The sequence below is a fragment of the Pituophis catenifer genome, unplaced genomic scaffold (genome assembly GCF_029215685.1).
Source record: "Pituophis catenifer annectens isolate HBS135680 unplaced genomic scaffold, rPitCat1.0.hap2 SCAF_1, whole genome shotgun sequence".
NCBI classification, from domain to species: Eukaryota; Metazoa; Chordata; class Lepidosauria; order Squamata; family Colubridae; genus Pituophis; species Pituophis catenifer.
This window is the reverse complement of record NW_027256881.1, coordinates 7,528,954-7,554,242: the sequence shown is the minus strand read 5'-3', so window position 1 is coordinate 7,554,242 and position 25,289 is coordinate 7,528,954. Positions and strand designations below refer to the sequence as shown.

The 25,289-nt window shown below is 43.0% G+C and overlaps 1 protein-coding gene across 2 annotated transcripts in view; it reads right to left on the bottom strand.

The window, feature by feature from the left end:
- The window catches only part of KSR1 (kinase suppressor of ras 1), an 84,878-nt gene extending 62,326 nt beyond the window's left edge, over nt 1-22,552 (bottom strand). For both annotated transcript variants that reach the window (XM_070932040.1, XM_070932039.1), the window contains exon 1: nt 22,505-22,552. The gene's annotated coding sequence lies outside the window, so the exon portion shown is untranslated. The remainder of the gene's footprint in view (nt 1-22,504) is intronic.
- Nucleotides 22,553-25,289: the final 2,737 nt, after the last annotated feature.

The following is a 25,289-nucleotide window of genomic DNA, read 5'->3' as shown; positions in this document are numbered from 1 at the left end:
ACTGGCCGTAACTACCAGTTCGTCTGAACTGGTTCGAACTGGCTGAATCCCACCCCTGGGCTTATAGGCTGGAAGGATGATGATGATCATGACCAGTGAAGGTTACGACAGATCCCCCCAAAAAAGTATTTACACCCTTATTCTAAGTTCTAATGGCCCCCAATCATGTGACTGCATTTTGGGCACTTGGTATTTACAGCTGTTTGCAGCATCCCGCAATCCCATGACTGCGATTTATGACATTTTTGTCAAAAACTGTATTTCACCGTCTTCCCACCAAACCAGAAGATGGATTTCCCCCTCTTGTCAACCTGATGCAAGCAGGTGTAAGATATGTCCGTTTCTAGATATCAAGGGCAAACTGCAACACGGCTCTGAAGTGATTTGAAAGTGGCACCTGAAAAGAGAGAAAGCTTGTTTTGTCACAAGCACACATTTATCTAGGCCAGCACTAAACAGGCAGCACCCACAGAGAAAAGGTGACATGCCTTTAAAAGGGATTAAAAGAATATTAAAAGGAGTGGCATGGTTGCATTTTTTATCACCAGAGCAAAGTATACCCTTGAAAGCTGGCTGGTAAATCCATGCACAGTGGAGGTACTGAAAGGGACAGACTGAAAATAGAAAAAATAGATTGGAAGAATTGACAAAATAGTTTTATCTGCCTCTTCCATAAACATACACTTATATATTTACCTGATGAAGCAGGTTGAGTTAAGAAACAGTAACTGGCCCAAAGTCATCCCATTAAGGTAAAGGTAAAGGTTCCCCTCGCACATATGTGCTAGTCGTTCCTGACTCTAGGGGATGGTGCTCATCTCCGTTTCAAAGCCGAAGAGCCAGCGCTGTCCGAAGACGTCTCCGTGGTCATGTGGCCGGCATGACTAAATGCCAAAGGGCGCACGGAACGCTGTTACCTTCCCACCAAAGGTGGTCCCTATTTTTCTACTTGCATTTTTTATGTGTTTTCAAACTGCTAGGTTGGCAGAAAGTGGGACAAGTAATGGGAGCTCACCCTTTAACGGGATTCGAACTGCTGAAGGGGTATGCAAAACATTTCACTACAAAACAGTTACAGTTCAGACGTTTGCTAAACAGCACATTTCAAGTGGAAAGTGGGGTGTTTTGAGAATTTTTTGTCAGAGCTTTGAGCTAGACAAAAAGCTATCTTAGGTTTGAAGTTTGTTGTGTTTGAAATACGTCATTTTGTGGTCTTAAACTTGAAACAGGTTTTTTTTTAATGAATTTGGGGTTACTGCCCATCATTTCCATGGCTGAAAGTAGATGTCTTCGAGATTATCGAAGTAGATTATCTTTGAGACCGCCTTCTGCCACATAGCTCCCAGCGACTGGTAAGATCCCACAGAGTTGGTCTTCTCCGGGTCCCGTCAGCTAAACAATGCCAGCTGGTGGGCCCGCAGGGGAGGGCCTTCTCTGTGGCTACCCCAGCTCTCTGGAACCAGTTACTTCCTGAGGTCCAGAGCATCCCCACTCTATTGGCCTTCCGAAAAGCGGTGAAGACCTGGCTTTTCCGGCAGGCCTGGGGCCGTTGATCTCGCTCTTGTGATCTGGTGAGATCCGGCCATGAATGGTGTGAATGAGTTTTTAATGTTTTTATTGTTTTTAATTTTTAAATGTTTTTTTATAATGATTTTTTAAAATGTATTGTGAGCCGCCCTGAGTCTTCGGAGAGGGACGGCATATAAATTGAATTAATCAAATTAAATTAAATTAAATTAAATTAAATGTGACCTTGATTTTGCCTGCCCTAATACATCACTAAGGGCTGCATAACACTGCAGAATAATATGCTCTATCCAGTGGTGGGATTCAAAATTTTTTACTACTGGTTCTGTGGGCGTGGCTTGGTGGGTGTGGCATGGCTTGGTGGGCATGCCAGGGGAAAGATACTGCAAAATCTCCATTCCCTCCCCACTCTAGGGGAAGGTTACTGCAAAATCCCCATTTCCTCCCAATCAGCTGGGACTTGGGAGTCAGAGAATAGATGGGGGCGGGGCCAGTCAGAGGTGATATTTACCAGTTCTCTGAACTACTCAAAATTTCTGCTACCGGTTCTCCAGAACTGGACCGAACCTGCTGAATACCACCTCTCGCCCTATCACCCTATTCCTCTCCTTGGTGATCTCCAAAAGCTAAGCAAAGAGGAACCTGGTTAGTTTCTGGATGGGAGACCACCAAAATATCTCCAGGCACTTGGTCAATGTTTCTTAAACTTGGCAACTCTTAAGATATGTGAACTTCAAATCCCAGAATTTCCAGGCCAGCCATATATCAAAACCACAGCAAATGACTTCCATTTTATGGCCAAGAAAAGTGTATGGACAAGACCATGAAAATATCAGAAGCTAAGCTCAACTCAAAGGGGACTTGATAGATGACATTGGATGACAGTCACAACCATAAAACCACACAATTAGCTGTCAATCAATGAAATTAAAAAGTGGCACGAGGCTGGAAAAGTCATGGGGGAGGAGGAGAAGGAAGAAGAAGGAGAAGGAGAAGGAGAAGGAGAGGAAGAAGAAGAAGAAGGAGAGGAAGAAGAAGTCATAAGTCACTATTTTCAGCACCGTTGTAACTTTGATCACTAAATGAACTGTTGTTAAGTAGAAGACTACTTGTATTAAGTTTGCCATAGAGCTATTTATAAAAATAATAAAGCAGGATATAATTCAAATAAATAAAAAATGGAGCGAGAAACTACACCAGGAAACTAAAATCAGGGATTGAAAAAAAAATCACTAAAATTGTTTTTTAAAAATGTCTAGACAAGATTAAAAATAAAACACAATCACAGAAAAATATCAAAAATTGTTTTGGGTAGGAGATTACCATGAAAACAATCATTTTCTTTAGCCGGAGAACATGTTCCAATCTGCTCAATTGCCATTTTCCTGAAGTGCTGGACAATTCCTGCCTTTACCAGCTTAATTGTATGTGTTTTCCGGGGAAGAGGAGAAATGTAATGCAAACATCTGGAACATTCCAGTTCAAGGAACATTGATTAGTTTGTTCATTAACATAATTATGCATGCTGAAAAACTGGCAATCTCTGCATTTCATGTGCTATCTTCTCACATAATCGGTTGCCAGAACTGGATCCTGGAACATGTTGTTAATGCTTGCCAATGGGCTGGCTTGCATCCAGAATCTTAAAAAGACCTGCTGTCAGTTTGCAGAGGAGGTTAGGAGTACAGTAAGAGCAGTGGTGGGTTGCTACCGGTTTGCCCCAGTTTGCCCACCCACCTGGACATCATCAAAAATGCTCTGCGCCCGCACAGACACTTCTGTGCATGCGCAAAAGCGCCACACACCTGCGAAGTGAGCATGCGTGCCTGCGCGCTCCCAATAGCAAACCAGTAGCGAAGAAAATTGAAACCCACTACTGAGTAAAAGCCAATGAGAATAGTTGATTTTTACTCACTCCTGCAACTATACCCGTGATGGCGAACCTATGGTACGCATGCCACAGGTAGCATGCGTATGCCATATCAGTGGGCACGCAAGCTCAGCTCCGGTGTGCACGTGCCAGCCAGCTGATTTTCGGGTCTTCTGAGCCCACCAGAAGTAGGGAAACAGGCTGTTTCCTACCTCCAGAGGGCCTGGGGACGGTTGTGGAAGGCCTGTCTTTGTCTCTCACCTGGCTCCAGGATCTCTCTAGGAGTCTGGGGAGGGCGAAAACAGCCTTCCCCACCCCCCGAAGGTCCTCCAGAGGCCGAAAACGGCCCGTTTGACAATTTCCAGTGGGACCGGAAGACCCGTTTTTTGCTGTCCCCAGCCTCCAGGGCCTCTCTGGGCGCCCTCTCTGGGGAGGGCGAAAACAGCCTTCCCCTTCCCCGGAGGCTGAAAATGACTCGTTTGACAACTTCCGGTGGGACCGGAAGGCCTGTTTTTTTCTGTCCCCAGCCTCCAGGGCCTCTCTAGGAGTCTGGGGAGGGCAAAAACAGACTTTCCCTCCCTCGGAGGTTGAAAATGGCTCATTTGACAACCGGAAGTTGTCAAATGGGCTGTTTTCGGCCTCCGGAGGACTTCCGGTGGGGGAGGCCATTTTTGCTCTCCCCAGACTCCTAGAGAGGCCCTGGAGCCAGGTGAGAAAAAAAACAGGCCTACCGGGCCTTCGTGTGCCAGGAGTGGGGGGAGCTGCGCGCGTATGTGCGGGGACGAGGCACATAGAATTATGGGTGTGGGCACGCGCACGTGAGACCCCCCCACACCCTCCCCCTTCCTGGCACGCGTTGGCAAAAAGGTTAGCCATCACTGATCTATACTTATTAAAAGTTTTCAGTGTGCATCTTTTTGTTTTGAAACCAAAACATCAGACAACAATGCCAGCCCAGATCTAGGGAGCTCGACAGTTTTCCTGGTGAAAATCTCCTTTCATTGTTGTTTGGTCTAACATCATGTTTTAATAGGGATATACAGCATGGGTCATAATAATGAATTTTTTTTTGGAGTGGGGAGAGATAAAAAAAAATTGATTGAACTGCTAGGGCTTCTGAGCAACCCAGAAAGAGTCTGGTTCCTTAATCAACACTAGGCTGGATCCTTGCTGAGAAATGCATAAAGAATTTTGCAATTGCTGCTTAAGTATCAAAGGTCAGAATTCAGGCGAAGCAGAACCCCAGGACACCTGTCAGCCCAAGAGGAATGCATCCCTCACACACATACACACAAACACACACAAATGCAATATTCTAGCTCAAGCAAGCTATTATTAGCAAACAAGATCAGTGCCAACTTTGGGAGAGGCGTAGAAGCCTCGTTCTTATTAAGCCTTGTGCCTGGGCTGGGCTGCCCCAGCTAGTAACTGGGGGAAGCCCAGAGGTCTGAAAGCATCTCATACAAATATGTTCCCTGAATCTAGAAAGCTAGCATATCAAGGACAGAGAGTAATTCTGGCAAAGACTTAACCCTTGCTAAATTATTCCAAATGGAGGCTGTTAGGCTTAGAAAACTCCTAAACTAAGAAAACCTATATTGAGAACCCTTGTAAATTAAGGAAGGAGAAAAATGCAAATGAACAGCAATCCTGATACTTGCTTTTCTAAATTCAAGACTGCTTTTTTGGTCCCTTACTCTTTTTAAATTCGATGGGTCATTCAATTCAAAAGTTCCCCTCCTGTCTAAGCCATCCAAGTTTCATCACAGGAATTTTAGAATACCAGAATGGAAAGTAAGGGAAAGATTAAAACACAGCCAATGTGATTATATTTAGATTTTCCTAGTGACTTTAATTTGGCAGGCTGACAGGGGAATTCTGGGAACTGAAGTCCATACAGCTTAAAATTGCCAAGACTGCAATAGACACGTGGCCTGATGAATTTACCATGTAAGTGTAAATCTATAATGCCGAAGGAAAATCCCACACTGGGAATCATTAGGAATAGATCTACCAATATCAAATTGCCACTATAAGACAGTGCATCCATGTTTGAAAGTTCTATAAAGTTTAACTCAATGTATCTCAAAAAGAATTTGGTGAGTGTTTCAAAAGAAAGAGAAATCGGGTAAGGATTTCAGCAAAAACTGTATTTCTATAATCTGAAGGATATTTTAATATCCTTTAACTCAGTGGTGGGTTTCAAAAAAATTTACCACCGGTTCTGTGGGTGTGGCTTGGTGGGTGTGGCATGGCTTGGTGGGCGTGGCTTGGTGGGCGTGGCAGGGGAAGGATACTGTAAAATCTCCATTCCCACTCCAAGGGAAGGATACTGTAAAATCTCCATTCCCACTCCACTCCAAGGGAAGGATACTGTAAAATCTCCATTCCCTCCCCAATCCAGGGGAAGGTTACTGCAAAATCCCCATTTCCTCCCGATCAGCTGGAACTCGGGAGGCAGAGAATAGATGGGGGCGGGGCCAGTCAGAGGTGGTATTTATTGGTTCTCCGAATTACTCAAAATTTCTGCTACCAGTTCTCCAGAACTGGTCAGAACCTGCTGAAACCCACCTCTGCTTAACTGGAATTCACAGTCTACTTTCTAGCAACTGGGCTTTCTACAGTCCATTCTGGGTACATTATCTTTATAAATTACTTAAAGGAGAGAATAGAAGAGACACTCATGAAATCTATGCATAATACAAAGCTGGAGGATTTTCTAACAGCTCCAAAACACAACCACAAATTTCAAAATAATCTTGAGAGGCTTTGGGCCTCATCCAACAAAACAAGATTCCGTGTTGAGAAATGCAAGATCCTGCATTTAAGCAGGAAAAACCGGATGCACAGGTACAAGTTAGGCGGTAGCTAACTTACTTAGGGAGAAGAATCTGGGTATCTTGGTAGACCTTGGGTTAAGCACAAGCCAGCAAAGTGCTACAATTGCCAAAAGAACCAATGCAGTTTTGGGGCTAAAGTCAAGAGAGATATAATGTCAAAATCACAGGAAGTTTTAGTATCACTCTGTGCTGGAACACTGCCCAGTTGTGGTCATCAATACAGAAAGGATGCTGAGGAACAGGAAATAGTGCAGACAAGAGTGAAAAAAATTATAAGAGGCTAAGAAGTCAAATCCGATGAAGAGCTATTAAAGGTAAACAGAAGGTCAATGGGAGATATGGTAGCAATCTTCTAATGCTTGAAGGGTGTCACAGGGAAGAGGGTGTGGACTTATTTTCCAGTGCTCCCAAGGATAAGACAAGAACCAGTGGGAAGAGGTTTTTCAGAGAGAGAGAAAGAGAGAGTCAAACCTGAAATAAAGAGGAATTTCTGGATTACGAGAGCTACTAAGGTGTGGAATAGTTTGTCTTCTAAAAATCATGCGTTCCATCACTTGAGGGTTTCAAACAAAGGTTAGAGAGCCACCTGTCTGAAACGTATTTTTCAACCTCAGCAATTTTAATAGAATAGAATAGAATTCTTTATTGGCCAAGTGTGATTGGACATACAGGGAATTTGTCTTTGGTGCATATGCTCTCAGTATACATAAAAAGACAAGAGATATTCATCAAGAATCATATCAACACTTAATGATAGTCATAGGGTACAAATAAGCAATCAAATCATATTAGGAAACAATCAATATAAATTGTAAGGATACAAGCAATAAAGTTACAGTCATGCAGTCATAAGTGGGAGAAGATGGGTGATAGGAACGATGAGATGACTAATAGTAATAGTAATGCAGACTTAGTGAATAGTTTGACAGTGTTGTGGGAATTATTTGTTAAGCAGAGTGATGGCGTTCGGGAAAAAACTGTCCTTGTGTCTAGTCGTTCTGGTGTGCAGTGCTCTATAGCGTCGTTTTGAGGGTAGGAATTGAAACAGTTTATGTCCAGGATGCAAGAGATCTGTAAATATTTTCACAGCCCTCTTTTTGACTCGTGCAGTATACAGGTCCTCAATGGAAGGCAGGTTGGTAGCCATTGTTTTTTCTGCAGTTCTAATTATCCTCTGAAGTCTGTGTCTGTCTTGTTGAGTTGCAGAACCAAACCAGACAGTTATAGAAGTGCAGATGACAGACTCAATAATTCCTCTGTAGAGCTCCTTGGGCAGTTTGAGCTTCCTGAGTTGGCGCAGAAAGAACATTCTTTGTTGTGCTTTTTTTGATGACGTTTTTGATGTTAGGTGTCCATTTTAGGTCTTGAGATATGATAGAACCTAGAAATTTGAAGGTCTCTACTGTCAATACTGTGCTGTCTAGTATTGTAAGAGATGGTAGTATGGGAGGATTTCTCCTAAAGTCTACCATCATTTCTATGGTTTTGAGTGCATTCAGTTCCAGATTATTCCGGTCGCACCATGAAGCTAGTTGTTCAACCTCCCATCTGTATGCGGATTCATCGTTATCTCGAATGAGACCAATCACTGTTGCAAAAGATATACCATATATATATTTCAACTCCTAGAATTCCCCAACCAGCAATGGTTGGGCCAATTTTGGAAGTTGAAGTTCACATAATTTAAAGTTGCTCAGATTGAGAAATACTGGTGAAGGGTCCTCCCTGGGCAGCAGGCTAGACTAAAAGACCATTAATGTCTTTTCCTAGATTCTATTAATCTTAACCACTATGTCAAATTGGTTTTAGGTAAAAAATGTTAACATCATTCTTTAATCTATGCAGAACAATGAACATTCAAGTCTTGAGTTTGGTTTGTGTCTTTAAAATAAATTGTAAAATTGAGGTGGCTAATTTGGAAAATTCTGTGTAAATCACTACAAGTAATCCTCAACTTATGACCCTAATGGAGCTTGGTCATCACAGTTATAAGTCATGATGGTCGTAAATTGGATCCCTCAAATCATGAGTGAGTGTTTTGCAGCACTCATTAAGTGAACACCGCAATAGTTAAGCAAAGCAATGTTTGCCATGGGCCAGTTTTGCCAAAAATTGTGAGTCAATGGCAGTTTTCAACAAAACTGTTATAAAATACCGTTTTCAGTAAAGTTACATAAAGTTGTAACTTCAAACAGTCGCAAAGCAACCAGTCATAAGTCGAGGACTCTCTGTAATCAACATAGATGGATTTGCCCAGCCAGCTAGGAAAAAATGGGACTGCTTGGTTTCTGGCATGGGATGCCAACACAGCCATTATCCAGCCTTACAATTTCTTAGTCTTGTGTTTGTAGAGCAGAGCACGCTAGCACTGAAACTTCTCAAAAAGAAAGTTCAAAAGTACAAACCTATCGAAAAATGAAACTTTTTTCTTGAAGTGGTTCCCCTGCTTCAGAAATAGAGAGGATTGCTTGCAGTTGTCTAACTGTACGAGCAAAGTTACAGCAAAGGTGTCCCTAAATCTCATATCCTAGGAGCGAACACAGTGGTGGGTTTCAAATTTTTTTACTCCCGGTTCTGTGGGCGTGGCTTGGTGGGCGTGGCATGGCTTGGTGGTGTGGCTTGGCAGGCTTGGCAGGGGAAGGATACTGTAAAATCTCCATTCCCTCCCCAATCCAGGGGAAGGATATTGTAAAATCTCCATTCCCTCCTCAATCCAGGGGAAGGATATTGCAAAATCCCCATTTCCTCCTGATCTGCTGGGACTTGGGAGGCAGAGAATAGATGAGGGCGGGGCCAGCTTTGCTGGCTGGGGAATTCTGGGAATTGAAGTCCACACATCTTAAAGTCGCCAAGGTTGAAAAACACTGAAGTAAATAAAGCAAGATCTAAACCTCACTTCTCAAATATAATAAGAAGGCAACTGTTTCCAGCCTTCGGAGAGTCTCCGGGGGGTGGGGAAGGCTGTTTTTGCCCTCCCCAGGCTCCTAGAAAGCCTCTGGAGACTGGGGAGGGCAAAAACGGGCCTACCGGCCCCATCATGCCATCACATTCCAATAGCGGGGGGAGCATGGGGGCTTACGTGCGCATGCGTGTGGGAGCAGGGAGCATAGAATTATGGGTGTGGGCACACACGCGTGCGACCATCCTGCACTCCCTCAGCTTTTGGCACGCGATGGCAAAAAGGTTAGCCATCACTGGACTAGCAGACCTCCAAGAACCCTTCCAGCTCTGTTATTCTGTTAAATATTTTTGACACCTGCCATTCCCCCCAATTATTTCATTGCTTCAAGCCATTGCAATTTCCCCAATGAATCCAGCTATCAAATACCAAAAATGAAAGAGAAAAAAATATAGAAGGGTTGACTTGCTCAAACATGCCTTGAAAGATAAGGAGTTGTTTTAACTATTTGGAACGCATCCCAACACAAACACCAGCAGGTATACAAACACACAGAACAACAATAACAAACATATTCAGGGAAGGATCTGATGGGGCATAGGGAGATAAAATAATCCACATTATTTTCCTGCATTACTTGCTTCCTTGCTCAATCTTGTTTTGTTAATCAAAATCTCAGCAGAGGGTTTGCCAAGGATGGAGTTTCGGGTAAAAAGGTAAAGGTAAAGGTTCCCTTCGCACATATGTGCTAGTCGTTCCTGACTCTAGGGGGCAGTGCTCATCTCTATTTCAAAGCTGAAGAGCCAGCACTGTCCGAAGACATCTCCGTGGTCTTGTGGCCGGCATGACTAAATGCCAAAGGCGCACGGAACGCTGTTCCCTTCCCACCAAAGGTGGTCCCTATTTTTCTACTTGCATTTTTTACGTGCTTTTGAACTGCTAGGTTGGCAAGAAGCTGGGACAAGTAACGGGAGCTCACCCCGTTACGCAGCACTAGGGATTCAAACCACTGAACTGCCGACCTTTCGATTGACAGGCTCAGCATCTTAGCCACTGAACCACCGGGTAAAGCTGTGTTATAAAATAAGCAGCTATGAAGGAAAAAAAGAGATCAGTTTTACCATCTAAAGAACTTCTCCCCGCTCCCCACCCAATTCCTCGAGTCTAAAATTAGCTAATTGTGCCACTGAGTCTATAGCACTTGATTTGCTCCAAGGGTGTATTTAACGCTTCACAAGTATGAATAGAACTCGCTTAGGGGGGAAAATATGCCCTTTTCCCAACTGATAAGCCCAGTTAGAGAACGGCAGGCTAATTACAAAACACTTAAGACTGGACCTATTAGTAGATGGTTTATTAGTGATTTATTTTTACAGATAGTTCTCCAATTACCATCACAGTTGGGACCATAGCTAAGCCAAGTACAGGTAGTCCTCGGCTTGCAACAGTTCATTCAGTGAACGTTTGAAATTACAACAGCACTGAAAAAAGTGACTTATGACCGTTTCCCGCAGTTACCACCTTTGCAGCATTCCCATGATCATGTGATCAAAATTCGGATGCTTGGCAACTGACTCATATTTATGACCGTTGCTGTGTCCCGAGGTCATGTGATCCCCTTTTGCGACCTTCTGACAAGCAAAGGCAATGGGGAAGTCAGATTCACTTAACAACCGTGCTACTAATTTAACAACTGCAGAGATTCACTTAACGACTGTGGCAAGAAAGATTGTAAAATGGGGCATAACTCATTTAATAAATTTCTCACTCAGCAACATACATTTTAGGCTCAACTATGGTCGTTAAGTCGAAGACTCCTGCAGTTGTTAAGTGAGTCAAGCCCGATTTTCTGAATTTTTTTTGCCATGGTTGTTGAGTGAATCTCTGCAGTTGTTAAGTGAAATATGAAGTCGCTAAATGAATCCAGATTCCCCCATTGATTTTGCTTGTTGGTTGTGAAGTGCCAAAACTTTGGCACATGACCATAGGAAAGCTCCTTATGAGGGCCAATTGTAAGTAATTTACCAATCGTAAGTTTTCAATGCAGCTGTAATGCAACTTCTAATCAGTGGTGGGTTACTCCCGGTTCGGCCCAGTTCCACTGAGCCGGTAGTGGTGACGATATGACATCACCGAACTGGTTCTGCCCCCCCCCCTGCGTTATTCTTACCTTTTATTTGGCCCCACCCCCAATCTATTGCTGCCTCCTGAGTCACAGCTGATCGGCTAGAAGGAAAAAAACTGTTTAAATTCTTGCTGCGGGGCTTCAAAGGGCTGCCCTACAGCTGATCAGTGGTAAAAGGCAGTTTGGTGGTAGACCGGTACCTGCAAAAATAAATGGGTAGACCGGGGCCTCCAAAAACAAATGAGTAGACCAGTACAGCTCTGCAAGCAGTTAAAAGCCTGGTAGACCAGTACCTCTGCTAAATCCTAAAGAATTGTCACATGACCATCAAGCCATGCCCACAAAATAAGCCACGCCCACAGAACCGGTAGTAAAAAAATTTACAACCCACCCCTGCTTCTAATGTTTGCTGAACAAACGGTAAGTCAAGGACTACCTACAATAGTAGATGATTTGACAGAATGGAGAGATTCCAAGCTGTAAGCCTGACTAGAAAGTCAAAAACCCATCCAAGAAGGAGTCAGTGTCAAGCACTCCTGTGCTGATGGCTAAAAAATACCAATAGTCTTCAATTTATGACTGATCACTTAGCAACCATTTGAAGTTATGATGGATATCCCACATCTGCTTACAACCCGATTTTGAAGTAATGACAGGTGCTTCATCTCCCATGGTCATATGATCAAAGTTCAGATGTTTGGCAACTGGTTCATATTTACGACAGTCGCAGTGTCCCGGAGTCATGTGATCCCCTTTTGCAACCTTCTGACAAGCAAAGTCAACGGGGAGGTCAGATTCACTGAACAACCATATTACTCATGTAACTACAGCGATTCACTTAGCAACTGTGGCAAGAAAGGTTGTAAAATGGGGCAAAACTCACTTAACAACTGTGTCACTTAGCAACAGAAAATTTTGCAGGCTCTGTTAACAACTTGCTGAGGGAAAAGCCAGTTTTAATAGCCTTCCGGAAGGCCAGCAGGTTGTCCACAACAACCCTGTGAGGTAGACAAAACTCAGGAGAGAGCAGGTATTGCATCTGTGGGCCAGCTCCCTCTTATTTTGTCCCTCAAACTATCTTATGAAGTAAGATGACCTGAGAGAAACTGATTGATCCAAAATCCCCAAGAATGAGCTCGGCTTTTCTAAATTCTTGGCTATGTATTTTTTTAAAAACCCTAGCAGTTAGCTCGCAACTCACGTCTCCTGAAGAAAAGAAACGAAGGTTCCTCTGTGGTACTGAGAGGATTTCTATTAAATTATTGCAATAAACTGAATTAAAACCCAATCCTAATCCCGCTATACAGTGATTTAAGCACACCCCATTTGGAATACTGTGTCTAGTTCTGGAGACCTCACTTTAAAAAAGATACTGATAAGGTGGAGCCCAGAGATGGGCAACAAAATAGTTCAAGATCTGAGGGACAAAACATGTCAGGAGAGATTGGAGGAATTGAATATATACAGCCTGGAGGACAATACATATTGGACATTGGACTGGTTGTCCAATCTCTTCTTAAAAATCTCCAGCAATGGAGCACCCACAACTTCAGAAGCAAGCTGTTCCACTGAATAATTGTTCTAATTGTATAGAATAGAATAGAATAGAATAGAATAGAATAGAATAGAATAGAATAGAATATCGGAACGGAACGGAACGGAACAGAACGGAACAGAACAGAACAGAACAGAACGGAATGGAACAAAATAGTTTGTTGGAAGGGACCTTGGAGAGCTTCTAGTCCAAGGGTCTCCAACCTTGGCAACTTTAAGACTTGTGGACTTCAACTCCCAGAATTCCCCAGCCAGCTTTGCTGTTGAAGTCCACAAGTCTTAAAGTTGCCCAGGTTGGAGATCCCTGTTCTAATCCAAGCCCCTGCTTAGGTAGGAAACCCTATACCATTTCAGACAAATGGTTACCTAATCTCTTCTTAAAAACTTCAGTTTTGGGGCATTCACAACTTCTGGAGGCAAGTTGTTCCACTGATGAATTGTTCTAACTATCAGGAAATTTCTCCTTAATTCTAAGTTGCTTCTCTCCTTGATTAGTTTCCACCCATTGCTTCTTGTCCTACCCTCAGGTGCTTTGGACAATATCTTGACTCCCTCTTCTCTGTGGCAGCCCCTGAGATATTGGGACACTGCTATCATGTCTCCCCTAATCTTTCTTTTCATTAAACTAGACATACCCAGTTCCTGCCAACGTTCTTCATATGTTTTAGCCCCCGGCCCCCTAACAGCAATAGTGATATAGCCCTCTTAGACTTATACACTGCTTCTCATCTTACTTCACAGAAATGACTTAACAGAAAGAGTAGCAGAAGGTTGGAACCAACTTCCAGCAGAGGTAATGGGTCAATCATTGGTAAATGAGTTTAAACATACTAGAGATAAACACATGGCCATCATCCAACAAATTTTTTTTTAAAGTAAAATAAAGAAATAGTTATAAAACAAACTCGAAGGGCAGACCTGATGAACCACTAAGGTATCTGCTATCAGTTTTCTATGTTTCTATGTTTCTGTCTTCTTGCTGCCAGTCCACCACCTTCACTCTGCTCACAGAGAGCCGGATTGATAGATGGATGAACAGATTTTGGTGGTTTCACCTACCTCAAGAACTGCGACATCTGGGCAGAGGAGGTCTCTCACACTCCGCAGCATGACTGGCTGCGTGTCCTTCCTGCTCGCAGGAACTTTCCCAGTGGCCCAGTTCCATAAACACTCCATTGTTCACACGGCAATCTCTCCCGCCGAACTAAAGGATCTGACAGCCAGTCATTAGCCTGGCTTTAAATATAGGCTTTCCAGATTTAAAATGGAAGGAAAGAAAGAAAGAAAGACCCAAGGTAAGAAAGCAAGCCACTGTTTGAACAGAGCAGAGATTTCCCACCCCTGAAACCAGAAGCCGCTTGGAAAACATCGGCCTTTGGAAAGACAAGCCACTCTGGGATCTTGTGGAGTCAGCAGATATTTTAAATTGTAGTCGACGGGCTATTTATGAAAAAAAAAAGGGGGGGGGAGGAGGGTCTCGGGGCTTTCCAACCTGTCTGGAAGATTTATTTTTGGAATTGGCTGAGCAGAAAGGGACACAAAACAGCATCCCAGCGCTGGGAAAATATAAAGGCAGAGAAAACCAGGAAAAAGGGGCTAATGGTCTGTTTGGAGAAGCCACCGGGGTGGAGTTTGTATCTTCTGATATTGATCAGATGGAAAGCAGCTCTGTTTGCACTTTTCCCAGCTGTTTCTTTGACAGTGATGTTGTTATTCGTTCAATCGAGTCTGACTCTTGGCGCTTCTAAGTCTCTCCACATCTGTCAATCTTGCACTACTTCTTTGAGTTGATCTATTGCTTTGGCTGATGTCAACTTCGGTGGTGTCCGGCGACCATGTTCTTAGTCCCCTTTTACCATCTTATTCTTCCAAACGTAATTGCTTTCTTCAGTGAATTCCCCCCCACGTCACATGGCCAAAATAAGTGAGGGCCCCCTTCGCAATTTTGCCTTCTAATGACACGTCTGGTCTTCTGAATCTTGTCTCGGGGATATTTGCAAAAGGGTCTGCAGTGCTAGTTAAAGATCTTGGAGGTCCATAATAATCTGGGGTACAAAATGCCTCAGCCCATTATACCTGACTGTTCTTTGCTGGTATGGATGACAGGCAGTGGTGGGATTCAAATAATTTAACACCCGGTTCTCTGCCCTAATGATCGGCCTGGTGGGCGTGGCCAAGGGTGTGTGACAGGCAGCATTCGGCCTCCTGCACCGCCCTGGGAGCAAAAACGGGCTGCAGGGGAGAACGTGCCATCACCCCCCGCACCCCATTTTGGGCCTAGGAGGCCTCCCTGCAGCCTCCTGGGACCGAAAACTGGGGGGGCACTGCACTCCTTGTGCCCCATTTTGGGCCTAGCTAGGAGGCCTTCCTGAAACCTCCAGGGAACAAAAACGGGCCGTGGGGGCGGCACTGCACACACACCCCACGCCCCATTTTGGGCCTAGGAAGCTTCCCTGCACTTACCTGGGAGCCAAAATGGGGTGCATGGGGACTCCTGGAAGGGGCAGGGCAGGAAGGGATGGGGCCAGTCAGCAATTTAATTACCGGTTCGCCCAAACTGGCCCGAACCGGCTGAATCCCATCACTGATGACAGGAGTTGCAGTCTTGTTTCTCTGAAAGGCACCAGTTTATCGTGTCGGAATAAAACTGGGAAGATTTAAATCTCATCTCATCTTAAATGTCTCTAATCTCTCTCTCTGAATGCAAACAAAGAACTATGATCACTAGGTTCTGGCTCCAGACAGATGAGTGTTTCCTTTCCTTTTTTTAAAGTAGCACAATACCAAGTCATTAATATGCTGCGCATGATCATCCGACTCTTTTTCCAAATCCTTCATAACAAGCTTTACAAGGAAATTGGAGATTTTTTTTAAAAAAGTTTTTTTTTTTTACATTTTTGAACTACCCATCTCCCTCAAAGAGATACCATCCAGTGGAAGGGAGAAGGGAGAAACTGCTACAGGGTTGACGTTCGATGGATGAAAAAATCAAGCTGTGTTGTTTCAAATATAAGAGGAATGCAAAAACATAGTAAATTTGACACTTGAAGAGATTAAAATGTTCATTCTTGAATTCTTCACTTAGCCAGATATCCATGGAGAATCTTTGAAAGAAAGCACCTTGGGGTTAGTCAGATAGGAAGCTCTGCAGAAGAGGCCATGATGACGACCTTATCTGCTTTAGTCCTCAGCAATTCAGGACTGAATTCTCCAACCAGTGAAGTGAAGGTAGATAAGTCTAGGCCTGTGATGGCAAACCTATGGCATGCATGCCTGAAATGGCACGCAAAGCCATGTCACCTGGCACGCGCAGTGTCACCTGTTCCACTTCTGGGTTTCTGGAGCGCATGCGCGCGAGACAATCAGCTGACCTTTTTGCATGCAGCAGTGCCGGAAACTAGAAGAGCTGGTCTTCCGTTTTCCTGCATGAGCATGCACGCAGCCAGCTGATCGTCACGTGCGCATGTGTGCCAGAAACCCGGAAGAGTAGCTGGCTGAAACCGGAAGTTCAGTAGCTGAAACCGGAAGTTCATTTTTAGGGGGGATGCATACGCTCTGGGCAGCTCTTCTTCCGAATTGCAGCCCAGATGCACAGGCGCGCGCACACACCCTTTTCGGCACTTAGTACCAAAAAGGTTCGCCATCATTGCTCTAGTCTAGGTGATAGACCTGACCCTTAATGATGGATAGCAAGGTCAGATATCTTAAGAAGTTGGAGATAATCTTGATGAGCCAGTGACAACAGGAGATCAACCTGTGGTCGTGAAGACCACCATGGGATGAGAAGGATGAAGGTGGCATATCCTTTGGTATCTGTGAGGATTCTCTTCAAGAAGGAAATGGTGGAAAGACATACAGGAGACATCTGAACCATGGAAGCAGGAAGGTATTAGAAACCTAGCATCTATTCCCCTTTTGCTGCAGAAATGAAGACACTGGAGATTGTCCCAAGATCCAGACAGCAATCTCGAAGTTGCCCAAACAGGACTAACAAATTGAAATTCAATGTAGAGACGTAATGCCATGACTGTAGTCCTGTTGGAGGTCTGAGCTGCCTTTTATCAGAGCGTTCCCCAGGATCATTCCCACGTACAACAAATCAACCCAGAGTACTCAGTTGAGGTGCAGAAGATCTAGCTCAAATTATCCTACTTTGGACACATTATGCAAAGACCCAGCTCTCTGAAGAATACTTTAATAATGGGAAAGGTGGAAGGAGAAAGAACAGAATGTTCAGGTTGACAAGGTTGAGGGACTCGGTTACGGCACAATGGGTACACAGTTAGAAGACTTGAAATATCAGGTTAGGGAACCATCAGAATGGAGAAAACCTTTCAACAAACAGTCCTTGACATAGGACCATAATGGAGCCTGCAACAGTGATAGCAACACACCACTGCAAGTGAGTCATAAAATGGCTCGGCTACATGATCGACCCGATTTTACAATGTTTTTTATGGCGGTTGTTAAGGCGAGTGTAAATGTGGCCATGTTGCTGAGTGCCCAAAGTTTGGCCACATGGCCACAGAGGGAGCCCAACCGTTGGAAATTCAAATTTGGGTTGCAAGTTCCCAAATGGTTGTAAATTGAGGACTACCTCTATGTAGTCACTAAGAGTCGACCCCAATTTGATAGCACATAATCAATCCCTCAATTGAAAAGGGAACATGTAAACAAAGACGGATCCAAGGGAAATTGTAGAGATTGCCAGAAATTGTAGAGATTGTGTCAGAATGAGCTGAGGCCTGCAAGAAATGTCTGAAATACCAATAACAAAAATTATCAGTTACAGAAGGAAAGGCAAAGAGGTTTTGGAAAGGGGTATATTGGTAATGGATGACAGCAAGAAGGCAGTGTGGGGTAGCTCATATTTTTAATCTCTCTTTTCTCAGGAGAACTGAAACTGTGGCTGGCCATTGTTGTGTGACCAGTAGGAGGGAGCTGCAGCTCAGAACAGAACAAGAGAGCATAAAAAAAAAAAAAAACTCTTAGCTAATTTAAACAAATGCCAGTCTTGAGGGCCAGATGGTTACAACATAGTGTACTGAAGGAACTAGCAGAATCGCTAGCTGTAATCTTTGTGAACTCCTGAAGAATTCGCAAAAAAAACTGAGGAGGAGTGCAAACACATTAGCAGAGGGAGTCAGAAAGATCTAGATCAGTGTTTCTCAACCTTGGCAACTTGAAGATGAGTGGACTTCAACTCCCAGAATTCCCCAGCCAGCTGCTGGCTGGGGAATTCTGGGAGATGAAGTCCACTCATCTTCAAGATGCCAAGGTTGAGAAACACTGATCTAGACAGACTTCAACTACGGGCTAAAAAGAATGAAATTAACTAAAAGGAAACATAAAATTCTCCAACAGGAAAGAGAAGGGAAGGGTTACCCAGCTGCTTTCATGCCTAAGATAGTGTTAGAAGTCACAGTCTCCTGGCTTCTGGACCAACCTCTAACCACTAGAGCAGGGGTCCCCAACCACCAGGCCACGGCCCACTACCGGGCCTTGAGCCGATCGGAACCGGGCCACGGAAGTGGCAGGCGAGCACGTGTGCATATGCGCACATCCCCTCTTGCGAGACCAGTGGGTGAGCTTGTGCGCGTGTACTCCATTTGCCCACCGCTGGCACAGAACACAACAGCAATCCTGAGAAAGAAGGGCAAATGAGGATTTCTTAATATGCTGAAGCTGGCAAAAAAAAATGTTTTGGGGCATCCTTGAGACACTGGAAGTGTGTCTAGCAGCATTTTCTGTGAAATATTGGTGGTGGGGGGGTATGACACATGTAATTATGTACTGTGCAGTAGTCTTTGATTTATGACCAGAATTGGGACCAGAATTTCTGTCGCTAAGTGATACGGTTGTTAGATGAGCCCAATTTTATGACCTAATTTGACATAGTTATTAAGAGAATCATACAGTCATTAAGTGAATCTGGCTTCCCACACACTGACTTTGTTTGTTGAAAGCCAAGGTTGCTTGCCTCGGCAGACATGAAAGACTAGAAACTTGTTCTTTTCTGCCAAACATAAAAGCAGACATTCACAAGTTAAATTCCCCAGCTATCAGCCTCTTTTTCTGCGCAATTGTTAAAATAAACACAGGATTAGGTCGTAATAGTTCAGGAAAATGTGTTGCTAAACAAGTTTACTTTTTCCCCTGGTGGAAAGTTGAGCAGGGAAATTGGTTAGACGTGATAACATCTCATGCATTTTGCTGATGTGTGTCTTTACTTGAAAACCGAGGCAGAAGTCAACAAAATTGTGCAAAAGCTGTCAGACCTCATCCCACAAAAGGAAGGACTGACATGAAATACAATGCAGGTTGATGAATAATATAATATCTTTCCTGCTGTGCTTTTCCAAATAAAGGGAGACCTGGGATAAGCGATTGGAAAAAATACCTTGCAATGAATTCTTGTGTGCACTTTTCCAACCCCCTTCTCATGCCAGCACCTTTCAAGCCACTCAGAGACACCCCCCCCAAGACACCCCCCCCCACAAAGTTTCCTCTTTAGAAAGAAGTTATGGTGTAAATAGAATAGAACAAAATTCTTTATGGGCCAAGTGTTATTGGACACACAAGGAATTTGTCTTTGGTGCATATGCTCCCAGTTTACATAAAGAAAAAATAAATATATTCATCAAGAATCATAAGATACAACACTTAGTGATAGTCATAGGCAGGGCCGGATTTTCCTATAGGCTAACTAGGCTTCAGCCTAGGGCCTCAAGATCAAGAGGGGCCTACATTCAAATTGTTAGCAAAATTAAAATTACACTTTCACTATAGGTGAAAGGGCCTCATAAGTGGAATAGCCTAGGGCCTCTTTTCATCTAAATCCGGCCCTGGTCATAGGGTACTAATAAGCAATCAAAACATACTGGGAAACAATAGTAATAATAAACATACTAGGAAACAATAAAAAGCCTTGTTGAAGGGAACACTTTAACAGCTGCCAGAAAATCATGTTGAATTTTAGTGAGGTTTGAAAGCAAATTCACTTTATGGACAATGAACTCTGGAGATTATGTGTTGAGGAAGAAAATATGTCACAAAAACAGACTGCCAAAAAAAACCACCCCTCCCCACAAAAGGCATAAGAAGGCATAAGAAATCAGGGCATTATACATTGAATACTTTTCTGCGCAGATAGAAACATTACTGTTAGTCCTCAGTTTATAACCACTATTGGGGCCAGAATTTTTGTGTTAACAGAGGGATAGAATCAAGATCACGTGAAGAGCCCTTGGGATGCACCCGGAGACTTCAGCTAGTCCAGAATGCAGCCACGCGGGTTGTTACGGGAGCCTCTCGTTACTCCTGTGTAACACCTCTCCTGCGCGAGCTGCAGTGGCTGCTGGTAGTCCTCCGGGTTCGTTTCAAGATGCTGGTGCTCACCTATAAAGCCCTACATGGCGCAGGCCTGGGACCATCTTCTACCATCCTCCCATTGTCCTGTGCGCTCTCACAGAGCGGGCCTCCTCAGGATGCCGTCAGTCAGACAATGGCGGCTGGCGGCCCCCAGTGGGAGAGCGTTGTCTGTGGGAGCGCTGACCCTCTGGAACGGTTTGCCCACCGGGCTTAGGACAGTACCCGACCTCCTCTCCTTCCGCCGCGAACTGAAGACGTGGCTTTTTCATCAAATGGACTGACCCGTTGAGGGGGGTTTTTACATTGTAATAATTTTAATTAATTTTAATTGGATTTTAATTTATATTTAATTCATATTGTTGAATTTTTATCTTGTAAGCCGCCCTGAGTCCTTCGGGAGAAGGGCAGCATATAAATTGCAATAAAATAAAAAAATAAAAAATAAGTGTTAATACCACTTTATAAGGCCTTGGTAAGGCCACACTTAGAATAGTGCATCCAGTTTTGGTCGGCACGATGTAAAAAGATGTTCAGACTCTAGAAAGAGTGCAGAGAAGATCAACAAAGATGATTTAGGGACTGAAGGCTAAAACATATGAAGAACAGTTGCAGGATTTGGGCATGTGTAGTTTAATGAAAAGAAGGGCTGGGGTGACATGATAGCAGTGTTACAATATTTGAGGGGTTGCCACAAAGAAAAGGGAGTCAAGCTATTCTCCAAAGCACCTGAAGGCAGGGCAAGAAGCAATGGAGAGAAACTAATCAGGGAGAAATGCAACCTAGAACTAAGGAGAAATTTCATGACAGTTGGAACAATTAATCAATAGAATGACTTGCCTCCAGAAGTTGTGGGTGCTCCAACACAGGAGGTTTCTAAGAAAAGTTTGGACAATAATTTGTCTGAAATGGTATAGGTTTTCTGCTTAAGCAGAGGGTTTGACTAGACAACCTCCAAAGTCCCTTCCAACTCTGTTATTCTATTATTCTGTTGCTGAGTAAGGCAGTTGTTAAATGAGCTGTGCTCAATTTTACAACCTTTTTTCCCATGGTTGTTAAGTGAATCACAGAATCAATAAGTGAATCTGGCTTCCCCCATTGACTTTGCTTGCCGGAAGCTGGCTGGGAAGATTGAAAATAGTGATCGTGTGATTCTGGGATGTTGCAACTGTCATAAATTAATTAATTAATTAATTAATTAATTTATTTATTTATTTATTTATTTATTTATTTATTGGTTCGATTTATATGCTGCCCTTCTCCGGAGACTCAGGGCAGCTTAGAATGCGTTAAGCAATAGCCTTCATACTTTTGTATATACCTGCTTAGTAGGGCTTTTGCCCCCCCCAAGCGGTGTTCTTTTTTATACAAAGTCAGCTTATTGCCCCACAAACCGGGTCCTCATTTTACCTACCTCGAAAGGATGGAAGGCTGAGTCAACCTTGAGCCTGGTGAGATTTGAACTTGCAATAATTGCAGGCAGCTGGTGTTACTTAACAGTGCTTTAGTCTGCTGCGCCACCAAGGCTCATAAATACATGCTGGTTGCCAAGTTCCCAAATTCTAAACACAAAACCATGGGTGGGGGGGGGTTGCTGTGCTGGTCGTACGTGTGAGGACTAGTGCTCAATGGTTGTAAGTATGAGGACAAGTCGTAAGTAACCTTTTTCAGTGCCATTGTAATTTCAAATAGCCGCTAAATGAGTGGTTATAAGTCGAGGACTATCTGTATAGCAAATGGCAACAAATTAAAGTTCTTAATGAGAGAGTAATCCTAAATAAAAAATAGGGAGGTCACCTATACCCATTAACCACAACAATTATTCAATTATACCCATGCAAAAACCATGGACTTTCTTTGCCTTACCTCAGGGGTGTCAACTCAAGGCCCGTGGGCCACATCCAGGGTGCTTAGATCTGGCCCGCGGGGCCGGCCTGGAGACAGCGAAGGACCAGCCCGTGGTGCCTCTGCCAGCGAAAAGGGGTTCCCGATCTCCGTTTTTGGCTGGGATGGCCTCCTGCAATCCTCTGCCAGCGAAAATTGAGTTTTTCACTGGCAGAGGTTTCCAGAAGGCCGTCCCAGCCGAATACGGAGATCAGGAGCCCCTTTTCGCTGGCAGAGCACTCAGGCCACCACAGGCACCCCAACACAAGTGACATCAAGCTGGCCATGCTCACCCTGCCCCCCCCAAGTCAAACACCACACTGATAAAATATAAACTGCATATAAATTACATAAATAAATAAATAAATAAATAAATAAATAAATAAAAAAAAATGATGCGGCCCTCAATGAAATCGAGTTTGACACTACTGCCTTACCTGGATGACGTCCTTCCGCAGGTTTACAAGGTACAACCAGTCGCTGAGCCTGGGATAGCTGTTCAGCTCAACCGTCCTGTCATTTAAGGGGACGCTGAGCTTGCACTGTAACTGGATGCCAATATAACGGACCAGTTTCACCTGTGGGAGGAGGAGAAAAAGATTAAAATGGCTCCAAGAAGTGAGTCAGAAACAGCAAAATGGGAAGGAACTGGCATGGATATCGTTTCATTCACAAACTGAAACAAGGCAACCTTTCAGTGTTGCTCATTCTGTCAATGGTTAGGGATGCATCAAGGTATTTTATTCACTGTCCTTTTGCTTGGTGATCAATACTCAGCCTCCGTATTCCGTATGTGTAAAATGGGTATAATTGAATTTTTATAACTTGGGGGGAAGAATGTAAGCGGTGTTACATTCCTTCTTGTCAAGACAAAAAACATGTGATCTAGTCAGTTACCTTGATGTTATTTTCTTTCAAAAAAAATTTTTTGCTTCCTCACCCTCCCATCCCCATTTTCCTGTCTTGGCTTTTAAGAAAACATAATTTACCAGGCCCTTCTGAATACATACAGTTTCAACTCTACAATGTGCTCACTTGACTTAGGAGATGCTGCTAAGGAAAGCTGTATTTTTTTTCTGATAACAGGAAGGAAAGTCAAACAAGGAAATGTTCTCTTGATAAAATAAAATAAAATAAAATAAAATAAAATAAAATAAAATAAAATAAAATAAAATAAAATAAAATAAAAAAATAAAATAAAATAAAATAAAATAAAATAAAATAAAATAAAATAAAATAATAAAATAAATAAAATAAAATAAAATAAAATAAAATAAAATAAAATAAAATAAAATAAAATAAAATAAAATAATAAAATAAAATAACTTCGGCCGGGGGGGATATTGAGAATTATCTATAATAAGATTATTAGCCTCAATCCAATTTATGTCATAGGTCTCAATATTTCTATTATTCTTTTTACATGGAAACTTCTGTATTCACTGACCCTTGCAACTTTCCTTAATGTAGGCTGTTAAAAAGGTTTTTTTTAAAATTAACATCAGGAGCATCCGCAGGATGATTAAAAAAAATTAAAGAGGTTAACTGAGAGCACGCTGCTGAAGCTCCTCCCCCTTTAATGTATGACCTATTGAAAAGAGGGCGGGGCTTTGTTTGTGTGGTCACAGATGCCATTTTGACTTTTTGGAGCAGCCCTGTAGACACACCTGTCTAACCTGGTTTTTAAAATCAAATTTTCCCTTTGTGTACAAAATTTTGACTTAGAATAGAATAGAATAGAATAGAATAGAATAGAATAGAATAGAATAGAATAGAATAGAATAGAATAGAATAGAATAGAATAGAATAACAGAGTTGAAAGGGACCTTGGAGGTCTTCTAGTCCAACCCCCTGCCCAGGTAGGAAACCCTATACCAGACAAATGGTTATCCAACATCTTCTTAAAAACTTCCAGTGTCGGAGCATTCACAACTTCTGCAGGCAAGTTGTTCCACTTATTAATTGTTCTAACTGTCAGGAAATTTCTCATTAGTTCTAAATTGCTTCTCTCCTTGATTAGTTTCCACCCATTTGGGCTGTCAACCTCTATCCAACTTGATAGAGATTGACAGCCCAAATCTTTGCAGCCCACAAAAAATATAAAAAAAAATAAAGAGGAAGGAAGGGAGGGAGGGAGGGATAGATAAAGAAATGGTTTCCAATCTTCTTGACAGCGATTATAGTTACATTCATATTTTGCCTTCTCTCTCTCAAATTACTTACTTAATTTCATTCTTTGCATAAGCTTTCTGATCTTTAAACTCATAAATCACAAGTTTGTTTTTCTCTTTTTTTCAGCAAAAAATCCATGAAGGGCCAACTCATAGCTTTTTCTCATGGCTTTTTACACTATGTCACCTTAGGAAAAAAACAACTTTCATAGTCATATCTAAAATCAAATACTCTTCCCCCTGAGGCAATTAAAAAAAAATTCTGAAATGACAAGCTACAAATATCTTCTTTGTTTGATAAATAACATGCTCAACCTTTCCTCCCCCTGTGGCCATAAAGTTTTTCCGGTGCTGTTTTTCCAGTAATTTCAGCAACGAAAGCACATGGCTGTCTAAGCCAGAATAAATGTGTCTGGCCTTAAAATATTATAAGGTCAATTTTTATTTTGAAGAAAAAACTTTCAGTTGCCCTAAAGGAAGTTTGTAAAAAAAAAAAAAAAAAATGGAGAGACCTTCTCAGTTTGATCTATTTTTCATAAACTAATTGTTTTTTTCCTACTTTTAGTTTTCTACATAGGGTACCTCTTTCCCTACCCCTCCCAAATGAACTAGAGGAAACCTACCTATAGGCTGCTTGGATCAAATTTCTATCATCTGGATAGATTTATGTACAATCCTCTTTGTTGCCTGCCTAGCAGGAAGGCAGGGTTGACCAACTACTCTCATTTGCGAAGTCCAATTCCAACAATCTAGGCCAGAGGTCCTCAAACTACGGCTCGCGGGCTGGATAAAGCCTGCCAAAGCCATTAACCTGGCTCGTGTGGGACGAGGCTGCCCCGCCCACATCGCCCCACCTACCCACCGGCCCCCACCTGCCTTTTGGAGGCCGAGGAGGCCAAAATTGGATGCCCAATTTTGGGCAGGGAGAGAGGGAGGGAGAGGGAGAGAGAGAAAGACACACACACACACACACACACACACACACACACACACACACACACACACAGAAGCCCTCACACACACCACAAGGCAGCCACATCCTTTCACTAAC